Raw genomic sequence first — 14,941 nt, forward strand, 5'->3', positions numbered from 1 at the left:
GGCAGGTAAGTCAACAGATCAACCCACAGATAGAGGCCAGAGGTGTGAGCTCTCTTTGGACTAACACAGGCTCCAATGAGGCGGGTAACACAAAGCCCTCAGTCAGCGCCACAATGGAGACTCAGTCAGAGAGAAGGGTGGAGCGGGAGAGGAGAATGGAGAGGGGGCACAAACAGAACACAAGGGTTTCACAAACAACCTGTCATAAGGCATTCAGTGGGACAGGTCTGACTGTGCGGCTGAGGCTGAGCTAGTAGTCAGCACCAAAGGGTGAGAGAGAGGTTAACTCTGCATGGCATTATGGGAGAGGAGGTGAGGAAAGGCTGAGGGGGACTGTGGTGTATGAGAGAGGGATTGAGAAGAGAGAAAAGGAAAGATTGGAGTCCTGAACAGAGCTATTAAAGACTAAGGTTATTATCTAGGGCTTAGGTCTAAGGATATCAGCTAGGTTATTAGCTACTGTAGGTCTATGGATATTAGCTAGGTTTTTAGCTACTGTATGTCTAGGGATATTAGCTAGGTTATTAGCTACTGTATGTCTAGGAATATCAGCTAGGTTATTAGCTACTGTACGTCTAATGATATTAGCTATGTTATTAGCTACTGTATGTCTAGGGATATTAGCTAGGTTATTAGCTACTGTATGTCTAGGGATATCAGCTAGGTTATTAGCTACTGTACGTCTAATGATATTAGCTAGGTTATTATCTAGGGCCTAGGTCTAAGGATATTAGCTAGGTTATTAGTTACTGTATGTCTAAGGATATTAGCTAGGTTATTAGCTACTGTATGTCTAATGATATTAGCTAGGTTATTAGCTACTGTAGGTCTAAGGATATTAGCTTGGTTATTAGCAACTGTAGGTCTAAGGATATTAGCTAGGTTAATAGCTACTGTAGGTCAGGGATATCAGCTAGGTTATTAGCCACTGTAGGTCTAGGGATATTAGCTAGGTTATTAGCTACTGTAGGTCTAGGGATATTAGCTAGGTTATTAGTGTCACGCCCTGACCTTAGAGAGCCTGTTTATTTCTTTATTTGGTTAGGTTAGGGTGTGATTTGGGTGGACATTCTAGTTTTCTATTTCTTTGTTGGCCGGGTATGGTTCCCAATCAGAGGCAGCTGTCTATTGTTGTCTCTGATTGGGAATCATACTTAGGCAACCTGTTTTCCACCTGAGTTTGTGGGATCTTGTTTTTGCACAGTAGCTGTATAGCCCTGCAGAACTTTATGTTCATTGATCTTTTTTTTTTTTTTGGTGTTTATTATCAAATAAATTAACCTCTTGAGACTAGGGGGCAGTATTTTGATGTTTGGATGAAAAACGTACCCAAATGAAACTGCCTATTTCTCAGGCCCAGAAACTAGAATATGCATATAATAGGCAGATTAGGACAGAAAACAATCTAAAGTTTCCAAAACGGTCAAAATATTGTCTTGTGAGTAATAACAGAACTGATATTGCAGGCGAAAACTTGAGGAAAATCCAACCAGGAAGTGCTGTTTTTCTGAAACCTCCCTGTTCCATTACACGCCTTCCCTCCATTTAAAGGGATATCAACCAGATTCCTTTCCCTATGGCTTCCACATGGTGTGAACAGTCTTTAGACATAGTTTCAGGCTTTTATTCTGAAAAATGCGCGAGAATGATCACATAGCTGGGTGGCCTTAGATTTTTGCATGAGCGAGCAGCTTTGAGCAGACCTTTTCTCTCTCTCACCTATTGGAAAAGCTACCGTCAGGTTGAAATATTATCGATTATTTATTGTAAAAACAACCTGAGGATTGATTATAAAAAACGCTTGACATGTTTCTACAAACTTACGGATACTATTTGGAATTTTCATCTGCCCGTCGTGACCTGCACGAGCCTGTGGATTACTGAACAAAATGTGCCAACCAAATTGAGTTTTGGATTTAAAAATAATCTTATTGGAACAAAACAAACATTTATTGTGTAACTGGAAGTCTCGTGAGTGCCAACATCCGAAGATCATCAAAGGTAAGCGATTAATTTGATTGCTTTTCTGACTTTCGTGACCTATCTAATTTGCTGCTAGCTGTTTGTAATGTTTTGTCTACTGAGAGAGCTGTACTAACATAAACTCTTGGATAGCTTTCGCTGTAAAGCTTTTTTAAAAATCTGACACACCAGGTGGATTAACAACAAGCTAACCTGTGTTTTGGTATATTGCACTTGAAGTCAAGATGTACACTTTCCACGCTGCGCTTTGGTCTCATTCCGACGACGGACGTAACAATTAGCTACTGTAGGTCTAGGGATATTAGCTTGTGTCACGGTTGAGAGCAAAGTCAAGGCAGGGATAAGGCCAACGTCTAGTTTTGATTTACATTTGGTTGAGTTGTCAACTAACGTGAATTCAACATGAAATATAAACAAAAATGTCACCCTGTCATTGGATTTAGGTTAAAATTTGGGTGAAAAAAGTATGAAATTCGCTTACGTTGATGACTTTTTGCAAATCCAATCAGTTTTCTATGTTGATTCAATGTCATCAAATAGATTTTTTGGATTGAAATGACATGGAAAGAACGTTGATTCAACCAGTTTTTGCCTAGTGGGTATTGACTAAGGCTGGAGCGTGTCATATAGTGTGTGCTAAGGTTGTAACTGTTAGTTAATTCGTTAAGCCTGGTTTAGTTTTGAGTTTCAATGTCAGGTGAAACTATGACAGGGCTGCAATGCTAGTCTATTGAAGATGTAGTGGGTTTTTCCTGTTTCTTAAAATACAAAAACAGCAAATGGAAATCTTTTGAGTTTAGGATAGAAAATCTATCTCCTACTTACAGCATCTATTTAATTTCATCTATGTAATTGTGAGACAATGAAAAAGTGTCCAACTCACAGTGAAGGAAAAAAACAATGATTGTCATCATAATTCACTCACCAGACTGCTTGCTGCGTCATTTCATTCTTCTATACAGCGGTCCACATTTGCATCGTCTTTCAGATTCGCCACATAAACTGTGGAATGCGAACCTCCATTTCTGCAAAATAGGAATGGAATCTGTTGAACATTGCTGCAACTGTCACACTGAAAATATTGTAATGGGCTCAAAGCTGGTGCCACTGCTCACATGTGTTTTTTTACACCAGTATTTATTTGACCATTATGTTAAATTGTCCCCATAAAGCTACAATTGGCAGCGCCATCCTTGGAAGCTCTGTTAACCACTTAAGTGTACCACTGGGGACTAAACTATTCCATAGCCCCAATATGCCCACTTTACTATAGAAATAAGGCCCATTTGGTCATGCTCTGCCCCCTTATTGGTGGACCAATGATGTTTTTCTTGTTGTGTTTACTATTGGTGACGATATAAATGCTTGCTTGTTGGTATACTTTTAGTACGTGTTTGTACTTGATGTAGTGGGCTGTTTTTCTTGCTATTGAATCCACACCAGCCAGTCTAATATGGAAGTAAATGGAAGTGATCCATGGGGTAAATAAATAAAGCTGTTTTCACAGTACTGGTGTTTGTTTAAGAACTCTTGATAAACTACAATATGATGGGACTAACAATAAAACAGAAACAGTGTATTTCAGTGCATACTCAATAGGAGATACAAAATGCAATCCGTAATGGCTTGAAATGCAATGCATTTAACTTCAGTCAATGGGAATAGATCTCAGCTTAGCAGCAATAACCCAAGCCAATTGTGCAGGGCATGAGAGTTTGTTGACAGATCAAGGAAATACAAACGACAAGAAAGATCCGTTTTCCACCTAGCGACAACAGTAGTCTGTGAGTTTAGAACTAAGGGCTGTAATCCAGAGGCAGCATGGGGTACAGGCCACAGTGAACCCCAGTTAGAGAGAGGTCACTCCAAACCAGAGGGGCCAAGCTCTGTTCAGATCTATTCAGGGTCCCAGTACCAAGGACGCTAAGTGGCAGCCGGAAAATCAGAGCTGCGGGATCAGCCTAGGCTGCATTAGGAGTGCCGCCCCAGCCCTCAGAGAGGGGTACAGTAAAGCATGAATACAGAGCATACAATGGGGAGGGAGATCCTCTCAGGGCTGGACACAGCATAGTCAAACACCTCTTGAGGCCCTCCTGAGCCCTAGTGATGCCCTTAGTCAGACGACCTGTAGAGGGGGCACCAGAAGCTAGGGGTTATGATAATAGTATACAACATGGCAAGGCCAGTGGATCAGTGCAAAAATGACACATTTGTGTGTATATGATGTCACAGACCAATGTCACGACCAAACCAATACCTAGGCGCCTAGCCAATGGGAAGAGTGGAAAAAGTTCCTCATGTACTAAACTTGATATTTTATTCCAGGAAAACGCAGAGTACTTCATTTTAATTCTGGAACTAGCACACTGCGCACCCCCCAGGCCCTTTTTACATCAATTTACACTCCTTTAATTACACTGCTCTGGTACAGATATGGTGTCAGCCCCTCCCAATTGACCTATGACCTGTGAGATGCAGGCAAACGTGTATTTCCTGATTAACGGCAAGGCGAGGTACGCAACACCGCCCTATCTTCCCTCAGCGAGGTGACAGTCTCCTTAGACTCTTTATGGAAATGAACTGCAAAACAGGGCCAATTAGACCTGTGTTATTTAGAACTACTTCTCATTCTTTTCACCCTGAATATTAACACCCCATATCCTTTCACTCTATGACAAATTCATGTGAAGTTGGTTGCCTGCCAACCTGACGTCAATTTATTTTTTATTTTTTTGCGATAACCAGAGAACAGCAGTTATATGTTTTATAAGATATTATTATTAGTATTAATAACACATGAATTACTATACCAATAATTCATATTGAATATAAAATATTGTAATATTATACCTGATAGATTTATCTGTATATTGGACTAATATGCATATTTAGAACACTTGTGAAATATTTAAAGAACATTCCTAGTTCTTTTTTAAGTATTGTGCTGAGAGTAAACTTTCCCAGGTTCAGTACCTTTTTTCTCTCAAAATGTGTGAAACAACTGCGAATTAAGCATCTGTATAACATATTTTCAGTTGACTACCAAAGGATAGGGGTCTTAGCCTGATACGCTGTCTTCATTTCCTTTTCTCAGGTCCCTGACTGAGAGAGAGCAGAGAGCGGGGAGGAGGGACCCTGTTCTATGAACTAGAATACACTGTGGAAGTTGTAAAGGGCAGTCTCTAGGAAATCTACTCTTTCTTTGAAAAAACTGTCACGGGAGAGATAGGAGATTGGCACCACAAAGAGCTGAAAATAGCAAGGGCTGCTACGCGTTGTCAGACAAGATTTGGGCTGAGACACTGACTTTTGTTCTGCAGAGTGTCGGCCCCTGAAAGGGAGATGGAAGGTGTAAAAATTTAGATTTTTCCTCTTCCCCTGGTTATGTTCGGTAAACAGCCCAATATATGCTGGGACGTCTGCTCGTAATGTCACAATTATTCCTTGTCTGCAGAAGGAGAACGCCCCATACTCACTCTGGTTTACTAGGGGAAAAACAGAGTATTATCCTCTGCTTCTTTGCCAAAATGACGAGTGGCATCGGTGGTCACAGAGCGGGGCATTCATCAAAGGTGTAGAGCCTGGTCAGAAGATTAAGGCTAGTGTCTATGGCCCTCTCCATTCCCATAACGGCCAACGCTCCCGCATTCAGCATTCTCATTTTTTCCTCCCCTTCTGTAACAAAGGCCTCATATATTTACTGCAGGTTTGCCCCAAGGCCACATAATAGGATTAGGAATAATTTCGACAAATTTACAAAAACAAATCACATGGCAAGGCTTAGAATTTTCTAATCATTTCTCCATAGCTGATAGATCAAAGAGGAGCTCTGGACTCCCGAGCCGGCCAGTAGTTTGACCCCGGTCAAGCATTTTTAATGAAAGGGTTAATCTTCTCAAAGGTGACTATTCAGGAGCAAGCGGTGTGACCAAAGGAAGAATTCAGGTCTGGGATAAGAGGAAGAATAGTGGACTTGAGGGTGCTGGGGTGACAGTGAGGAAGTTCTGAGCTAAAGCATCTCCCCTGGTCTGTACAGAAATGGCCAGGCCCCTGTTCTCTTCTCTTCTGTTCCTCCACAGACCCACAGCAAACGAGAGAAAGAAAAGAGTAAAGGGTATAAAAAATGAAGCTGGCTGAAAACCTAATAGAGAGAGCAAGCTCAAGGCTATTCAATGAAAGGATACTCACAAACCTGCAGTATTTCCCCAAAACAGTTATCAACAGCAAGAAAACTTATTGCTGAACATTGGGAACACACGCAATTGTGTACCCCCCCCCCCCCCCACACACACACACACACAAAACAGCTTGGTCTCATTAAGGGCCAATTTCACTCCAAAAGTACCTGAAAGTAGAAAGCCTAGCTGCTCTGCTGAAAACTTTGTCGCTGAGCCTTATGCTTCTGTAAGCACACCACACATGCCCTCTTGTGAGTAATTAGAGTTCAATACCTTTCAAAAGGAGAGAGAGTGATGGTGGAAAAAAGAAAAATATGCCTTCATAAATGTATTAGGCTTGACTGGTTAAGTAGTTTTGTAAATCTCATCGTGACAGCATGAAAATGGGCTAGTAGTAATTAGGAACAAATGAAATTGCTTATCACTTAGCAAGTTACCGTGCCAACCATTTGGCAGTGCTCAGAGGGATTAATCAGGGAGACTATTGACATTTCATTGTTCCACAATTATCATTCATATGTTTTATGGTAATTGGGAATTTTTCACACAGAGGAATTAAGGTGTCTGTGGAATGTTCCAGGCAATATGAGCATGCCCCAAATATCAACATTAATCACATTCCAAAAAATATGTATCAGCCGCTGGTGATCTCATAACATTGTCTCAGTTTAAACGAAAGCTTTGAAATATGAAGATATCAGTCTTTTCTTTTTAAGTAAGAACAAGCTGTGTTGGTAATCAATATAAGTAGGATTTTATGGCACATTAAAGTGGTGGTCAGAAGAAGGATGAGGAACAGAAAATAGCCAAGCATTGGAAATAAATTGCTATTTTTTTATGGTCCAAAAGTCAAGGTCAGGAAATCTGAATTCTTTGGTTAAGTTGCGGAAAGAAGACACAGGACCTATTTCTCTTTGCTATTCAAAGTCTATGGGTATGAGAGGCGTTGTATAGGAGCAAAACCTACAGTAATCCCCAGGCCCTCTAGTAAAATTGACCCTGTGTCATGTAGTTATTGACCCTCACTGAGATGGCTACAAGGTGACAGGGACCTAATATCACTGACTGTTGTAGCGTTGACACTTTCATATGATCAAGACATACTACACGTCCTTCACCTGTTCCCTTGCTCTAATACCTTCATAGCAAGAGCCTCCACGTGTGGAAAGAACATCTCTGTTCTCCTACAGCCTGAGGGGGTAATAAAGGCAAGACTTTACCTAACACTTCTATAAACCTCTGTAAACATGTTAGGCAAAGTCCAGCAGGATGTAATTGCAACTAATATATTTACAGACTGAGGATCATTGATCTTTACACAGCACAACACGTTCAGTTCATGTCAGGGGGGGTCACTGTGGATCCCTTATCCAATGTGTCTACTCCCCTCCTGAGCATCAGGCCTAGTCACCTCAGCCCTGGGAAGTATTGGAGTGAAACTTAATGAGGTAATTAGTCAAAGGCCAGGCTGATCCTAGGAGGCTAATACCTGTGACCTTTTGACCCCAGATTCCTGGCACATGTCTCTGGAGAAGGCACAGGAAGGCAGGCTCCAAAGGCCAACATCCCCCCCCTCCCTCCGTCTACCCCTCCACCCCCCAGCACCACCACCACTACCACCAAACACCCCAGGGCCAGCCAATTTTCACCCGCTTCCCCAGAATGTGTGATATCGCGCTTCGAGAAGCCGCCACGCAATTGGGACCCACACTCAGCCCCTTCTTGGTTTTCAATTACTCCCATAATAAAGTAATGGGCTCTCCCTTCTTCTCCCTCTCCTGAGGAAGGATTGGAGCTCAAAGACATATTAACCAAGCTATGTACTTCACCTGTTTACTTGAAAAGGAAGTTAAAAGGAATTGAGAAAGGCAGTAAGAAAAGGACAAGAAAGGGAAAAGAAATGGCTGACACAAAGCAGGCTGATATTTCTTCCTTTTATCAGGTTACGCTGACTGGAAGCGTCATTAATCACTGGTTGGGCAGCCTCTGGTTGGTAGTAGCAGGCCACTAACTGCATTTGGCCCAATTAGGATGCGGAGAGAGACAATAGTTGTGCCTCCACACCGGGAGCAGCACTGCCATCGCCTCCCTGTCATTATGGAGAGAAAGGGAAAAATTAACCCTAGCAGCTTCACCCGGCTCTCCCTCCATTGATCCAAGGCTTTTGTGGCGTCCCCGGAGTGTGGCAGACAATTACAGATATTATTACATCTGCATTGATTTCTTTTAAAGGGGAGCAGAGTGTCTCCAAGCAATTAAAACAAATTACAGTTCGGAAATGGGCCAATTAAACTGGCCCTGGGCCCTGAGGGGTGGTGAAAGTGGGGGTGGGGGGGGTGCACCCCCTTGACTGTCAGAATGTCACACTGTTCTCGCTTGGCAGTTTTTAGACAAGCAGTGGTGTGTGTGTGTAGCATGCACACAAACACACACACATTAGGTTTTGGATCCAATACGAGTGCTAGTCCTAATTTCAAACCTGGACCACAGCCAGAATTTCGCCCTGCAATAAAAGAAAAAAAGCCAGAATTCAGTAAATATGCAAATAGTTCATTATTTTAGGTATTGCTGGTACCCTTTGACCTTATATAGTTGATAGAATGTCTCCTAAAATACCAGACTTAAAGGACCTTGGATGTGCATTGTATTTCTGTCATCATCTATTTGGCTGCTTCCTTTTCTCTTTAAATGTCTGTCTATTCTCTCAACTGGTTTATAATTATGCGCTCTTTTTTTAACAAATAGTTACGGACTATACTTAGAGACTATACGCGCTGACACACTCATGCTCTCTCTACCTCTCCCTTTTCCTCCCTCTCTTTCATTCTTACACGCACTCACAGATGAACGCGCAGACACACACTTCCTCTTCGACCATCTCTTTCCTGCACTTGGGCCTTGCTTGGTCCTGCTTCCTCCTTGGGAGCCTTGGTCATCTGGCCATGCAGCCTTCCTGAAACCGCAGCGGAAGAGAGGACTAATTGGAGATGTGGAGCGACAGTATAAGATAGATAAGAGATCGATGTGATATAACTTCAGCATGCAAGTGTCCATTAACTCTAGAGGCCTGTGTTCCCTCCTTCTACCACCAAATCAGAGGTAGACAGGAACGCCTCATTGTGTGGAACAATACAAACACGTACAGTATTCAAACCTTCCTAGTACCCGTGTTTCTGGGAAACTTTGAAGGATGTCAGGTGGGCTCTTTGGATTGAACAAACCAGCTTAGACTCTCAAAAGGTCAATAATGCCTTACAAAATAAGAAAGTCATCTTGATTGAAACATGGGAATACTTCGACACTTAAACAAAGAGCGAGCCGTTGAAATAAACAGTGAAACCTATTTGGCGGGCGAGGATCGAGGACAATAAAACGGGTGCTGAACCAAAGTCCCGTTATCACCGAGCTAGAGTGCTGCTGGTGTTTGATGTGTGGAAACAGGCATGGCTTCTTTAATCCGTAAGGCATTCAAATAAGTTTATTTTTACTGGATTATAACCGCAACAATAGCAGGCACCTAAAAACAAACAGACCTAAACAAGTGGTGGCGGGGGGGGGGACTCTTGGCTTAGGCTTAAGCCCCATACATCACATTTGTTCCAACGGGTTGAAATGTATTACTATTTATCTATTCGTCCTCCTTGATAAATAGGAGCCATGCTTCCTGGTTGGATTACAGAGTTATAGGGTTTCAGAGGCAGCATGCGAATGTAATCCATGGAATTCTCTTTCTGTCTGTGAGTTAACAAACAACAACCTCCAGAAGAAAGGGGGAAACAGAGACGTTTCAACACAGGAACGCCATGGTTCTCATGATTAAAGAGAGGAGAACCGTTAGAGTATCATCAAAGGGAAAGGGTTTCATAGTTTCTCCTCTGAGGTCACTCATTGGCTCAGGAGAGTTTTGTTTTGTTGTTTTCACAAGAGAGGACTCTGATAAGGAGCTGAAGGTTTATGACCTCTATGAAACCTGTAGTTAAAACATTCAGGCCGTTCAGTTCTTGGTTCAGTAAATCAAATCAAGATTGACATATCATACAGTATGCCCTTGATGAAATATAAACTGATGGGCTGTGTTTGCAATAAACTCATCATCAATGTCTTGTATCCTCTCGGTAGGTCTGGCTATGTGAAATGTATTCATTAGGCCTGATCAAGATGTCTGGCTCAGCAAGGGCACCTCGATCTCCTCCCTGTCTGTCTGGCTGGCTGGAAAAGAAGGATGTTTTATTTATTCAGTTGTTTTTTTTATCCCTCCCTCTCTCCATTTGTTTCACTGTCTCGATATATTTATTCATGTTGTCTAATAGTTGGAATTACAATCCATCATCTGTGGCAAATGTGGAATAGGCATCAGAATGACCCAGATCAGATGATCCCAGACAAAACCCTGGGTTCAGTCCAAGCAGACCAGACAAAACACAGGAGGTAATGGAGGGAAATGGAGGGGGGGAACCCAATGATTTTGGCAGGATTAAATCCATTATGAGAGAGTAATACGACTGATGTGTCTCCTATACTCTATGGCAGGTATTCCAAAACTGGGGTACTCCTATGCTCTATGGCAGGCATTCCCAAACTGGGGTACTCCTATGCTCTATGGCAGGCATTCCCAAACTGGGGTACTCCTATGCTCTATGGCAGGCATTCCCAAACTGGGGTACTCCTATGGTCTATGGCAGGTATTCCCAAACTGGGGTACTCCTATGTTCTATGGCAGGTATTCCCAAACTGGGGTACTCCTATGTTCTATGGCAGGTATTCCCAAACTGGGGTACTCCTATGTTCTATGGCAGGTATTCCCAAACTGGGGTACTCCTATGTTCTATGGCAGGTATTCCCAAACTGGGGTACTCCTATGTTCTATGGCAGGTATTCCCAAACTGGGGTACTCCTATGCTCTATGGCAGGTATTCCCAAACTGGGGTACTCCTATGTTCTATGGCAGGTATTCCCAAACTGGGGTACTCCTATGCTCTATGGCAGGTATTTCCAAACTGGGGTACTCCTATGCTCTATGGCAGGTATTCCCAAACTGGGGTACTCCTATGCTCTATGGCAGGTATTCCCAAACTGGGGTACTCCTATGTTCATGGCAGGTATTCCCAAACTGGGGTACTCCTATGTTCTATGGCAGGTATTCCCAAACTGAGGTACTCCTATGCTCTATGGCAGGTATTCCCAAACTGGGGTACTCCTATGCTCTATGGCAGGTATTCCCAAACTGGGGTACTCCTATGCTCTATGGCAGGTATTCCCAAACTGGGGTACTCCTATGTTCTATGGCAGGTATTCCCAAACTGGGGTACTCCTATGCTCGATGGCAGGCATTCCCAAACTGGGGTACTCCTATGCTCTATGGCAGGCATTCCCAAACTGGGGTACTCCTATGCTCTATGGCAGGCATTCCCAAACTGGGGTACTCCTATGCTCTATGGCAGGCATTCCCAAACTGGGGTACTCCTATGTTCTATGGCAGGTATTCCCAAACTGGGGTACTCCTATGTTCTATGGCAGGTATTCCCAAACTGGGGTAATGGCAGGTATTCCCAAACTGGGGTACTCCTATGTTCTATGGCAGGTATTCCCAAACTGGGGTACTCCTATGTTCTATGGCAGGTATTCCCAAACTGGGGTACTCCTATGTTCTATGGCAGGTATTCCCAAACTGGGGTACTCCTATTCTCTATGTATTCCAAATGGCATGTTCTATGGCAGGTATTCCCAAACTGGGGTACTCCTATGTTCTATGGCAGGTATTCCCAAACTGGGGTACTCCTATTCTCTATGGCAGGTATTCCCAAACTGTACTCCTATGTTCTATGGCAGGGGCTCTATGGCAGGCATTCCCAAACTGGGGTACTCCTATGTTCTATGGCAGGTATTCCCAAACTGGGGTACTCCTATGTTCTATGGCAGGTATTCCCAAACTGGGGTACAGGTATTCCAAATTACTCTATGTTCTATGGCAGGTATTCCCAAACTGGGGTACTGGGGTACTCCTATGTTCTATGGCAGGTATTCCCAAACTGGGGTACTCCTATGCTCTATGGCAGGTATTCCCAAACTGGGGTACTCCTATGCTCTATGGCAGGTATTCCCAAACTGGGGTACTCCTATGCTCTATGGCAGGTATTCCCAAACTGGGGTACTCCTATGTTCTATGGCAGGTATTCCCAAACTGGGGTACTCCTATGTTCATGGCAGGTATTCCCAAACTGGGGTACTCCTATGTTCTATGGCAGGTATTCCCAAACTGAGGTACTCCTATGCTCTATGGCAGGTATTCCCAAACTGGGGTACTCCTATGCTCTATGGCAGGTATTCCCAAACTGGGGTACTCCTATGCTCTATGGCAGGTATTCCCAAACTGGGGTACTCCTATGTTCTATGGCAGGTATTCCCAAACTGGGGTACTCCTATGCTCGATGGCAGGCATTCCCAAACTGGGGTACTCCTATGCTCTATGGCAGGCATTCCCAAACTGGGGTACTCCTATGCTCTATGGCAGGCATTCCCAAACTGGGGTACTCCTATGCTCTATGGCAGGCATTCCCAAACTGGGGTACTCCTATGCTCTATGGCAGGCATTCCCAAACTGGGGTACTCCTATGTTCTATGGCAGGTATTCCCAAACTGGGGTACTCCTATGTTCTATGGCAGGTATTCCCAAACTGGGGTACTCCTATGTTCTATGGCAGGTATTCCCAAACTGGGGTACTCCTATGTTCTATGGCAGGTATTCCCAAACTGGGGTACTCCTATGTTCTATGGCAGGTATTCCCAAACTGGGGTACTCTATGTTCATGGCAGGTATTCCCAAACTGGGGTACTCCTATGTTCTATGGCAGGTATTCCCAAACTGGGGTACTCCTATTCTCTATGGCAGGTATTCCCAAACTGGGGTACTCCTATGTTCTATGGCAGGCATTCCCAAACTGGTGTACTCCTATGCTCTATGGCAGGCATTCCCAAACTGGGGTACTCCTATGCTCTATGGCAGGCATTCCCAAACTGGGGTACTCCTATGCTCTATGGCAGGCATTCCCAAACTGGGGTACTCCTATGTTCTATGGCAGGCATTCCCAAACTGGGGTACTCCTATGCTCTATGGCAGGTATTCCCAAACTGGGGTACTCCTATGTTCTATGGCAGGTATTCCCAAACTGGGGTACTCCTATGTTCTATGGCAGGTATTCCCAAACTGGGGTACTCCTATGTTCTATGGCAGGTATTCCCAAACTGGGGTACTCCTATGTTCTATGGCAGGTATTCCCAAACTGGGGTACTCCTATGCTCTATGGCAGGTATTCCCAAACTGGGGTACTCCTATGCTCTATGGCAGGTATTCCCAAACTGGGGTACTCCTGTGTTCTATGGCAGGTATTCCCAAACTGGGGTACTCCTATTCTCTATGGCAGGTATTCCCAAACTGGGGTACTCCTATGCTCTATGGCAGGTATTCTCAAACTGGGGTACTCCTGTGTTCTATGGCAGGTATTCCCAAACTGGGGTACTCCTATGCTCTATGGCAGGTATTCCCAAACAATACCGTCGTGGGTACGCCCCCCAAAAAATGTGATTCAAATTTTTTTCTTCACATTTTCAAACAGTCCATTTATATTTTCCAATGGGGCTATACATTTGGGTGAGTTTTTTTTCTTTGTCTGAGTAGCCTCGTTTCACTGCCAAAAATAAAATAATTAACATCCAATCTCATTAATTGTTACTCTCTAACGGGAATTCCACTAACTGTCCGTATATAGCCAAATGTAGCTGCTGCTCATGTTGGTATCTGTACTGATGGCGCAAAAGCCATGACAGGGAGACATAGTGGAGTGGTAACGCGAGTGCAAGCAGTTGCTCCCGACGCCACTTGGGTACACTGCAGCATCCACCCAGAGGCTCTTGCTGCCAAGGGAATGCCTGACAGCTTGAAAGACGTTTTGGACACAACAGTGAAAATGGTTAACTTTGTTAAAACAAGGCCCCTGAACTCTCATGTATTTTCTGCACTATGCAATTATATGGCCAGTGACCATGTAACGCTTTTACAACATACAGAAGTGGGCTGGTTATCAAGGGGCAAAGTATTGACACTTTTTTGGGATTGAGAGACGAGTTTAAAGTTTTCTTTACTGACCATAATTTTCACTTGTCTGACCACTTGCATGATGAGTTTCTCACATGACTGGCCTATCTTGGTGATGTTTTTTCTCGCCTGAATGATCTGAATCTAGGATTACAGGGCCTCTCCGCAACTATATTCAATGTGCAGGACAAAACTGAGGCTATGATTAAGAAGTTGGAGCTCTTCTCTGTCTGTATTAACGCGGACAACACACAGGTATTTCCATCATTGTAGGATTTTTTTGTGTGCAAATGAACTCAAGCTTACAGACAATGTCAAATGTGATATAGCGAAGCACCTGAATGAGTTGGGTGCGCAATTACGCAGGTACTTTCCCGAAACTGATGACACAAACAACTAGATTCGTTATCCCTTTCATGTCCTGCCTTCAGTCCACTTACCGATGTCTGAACAAGAGAGCCTCATCAAAATTGCAACAAGCGGTTCTGTGAAAATTTAATTTAATCAGACGCCACTGCCAGATTTCTGGATGGGCTGTGCTCAGAGTATCCTGCCTTGGCAAATCGCGCTGTTAAGACACTGATGCCCTTTGCAACCACATACCTATGTGAGAGCGGATTCTCGGCCCTCACTAACATGAAAACTAAATACAGGGACAGACTGTTTGGAAAATGATTTAAGACTGAGA

Source organism: Oncorhynchus nerka, linkage group LG18 (assembly GCF_034236695.1).
Source record: "Oncorhynchus nerka isolate Pitt River linkage group LG18, Oner_Uvic_2.0, whole genome shotgun sequence".
Classification (NCBI taxonomy): Eukaryota; Metazoa; Chordata; class Actinopteri; order Salmoniformes; family Salmonidae; genus Oncorhynchus; species Oncorhynchus nerka.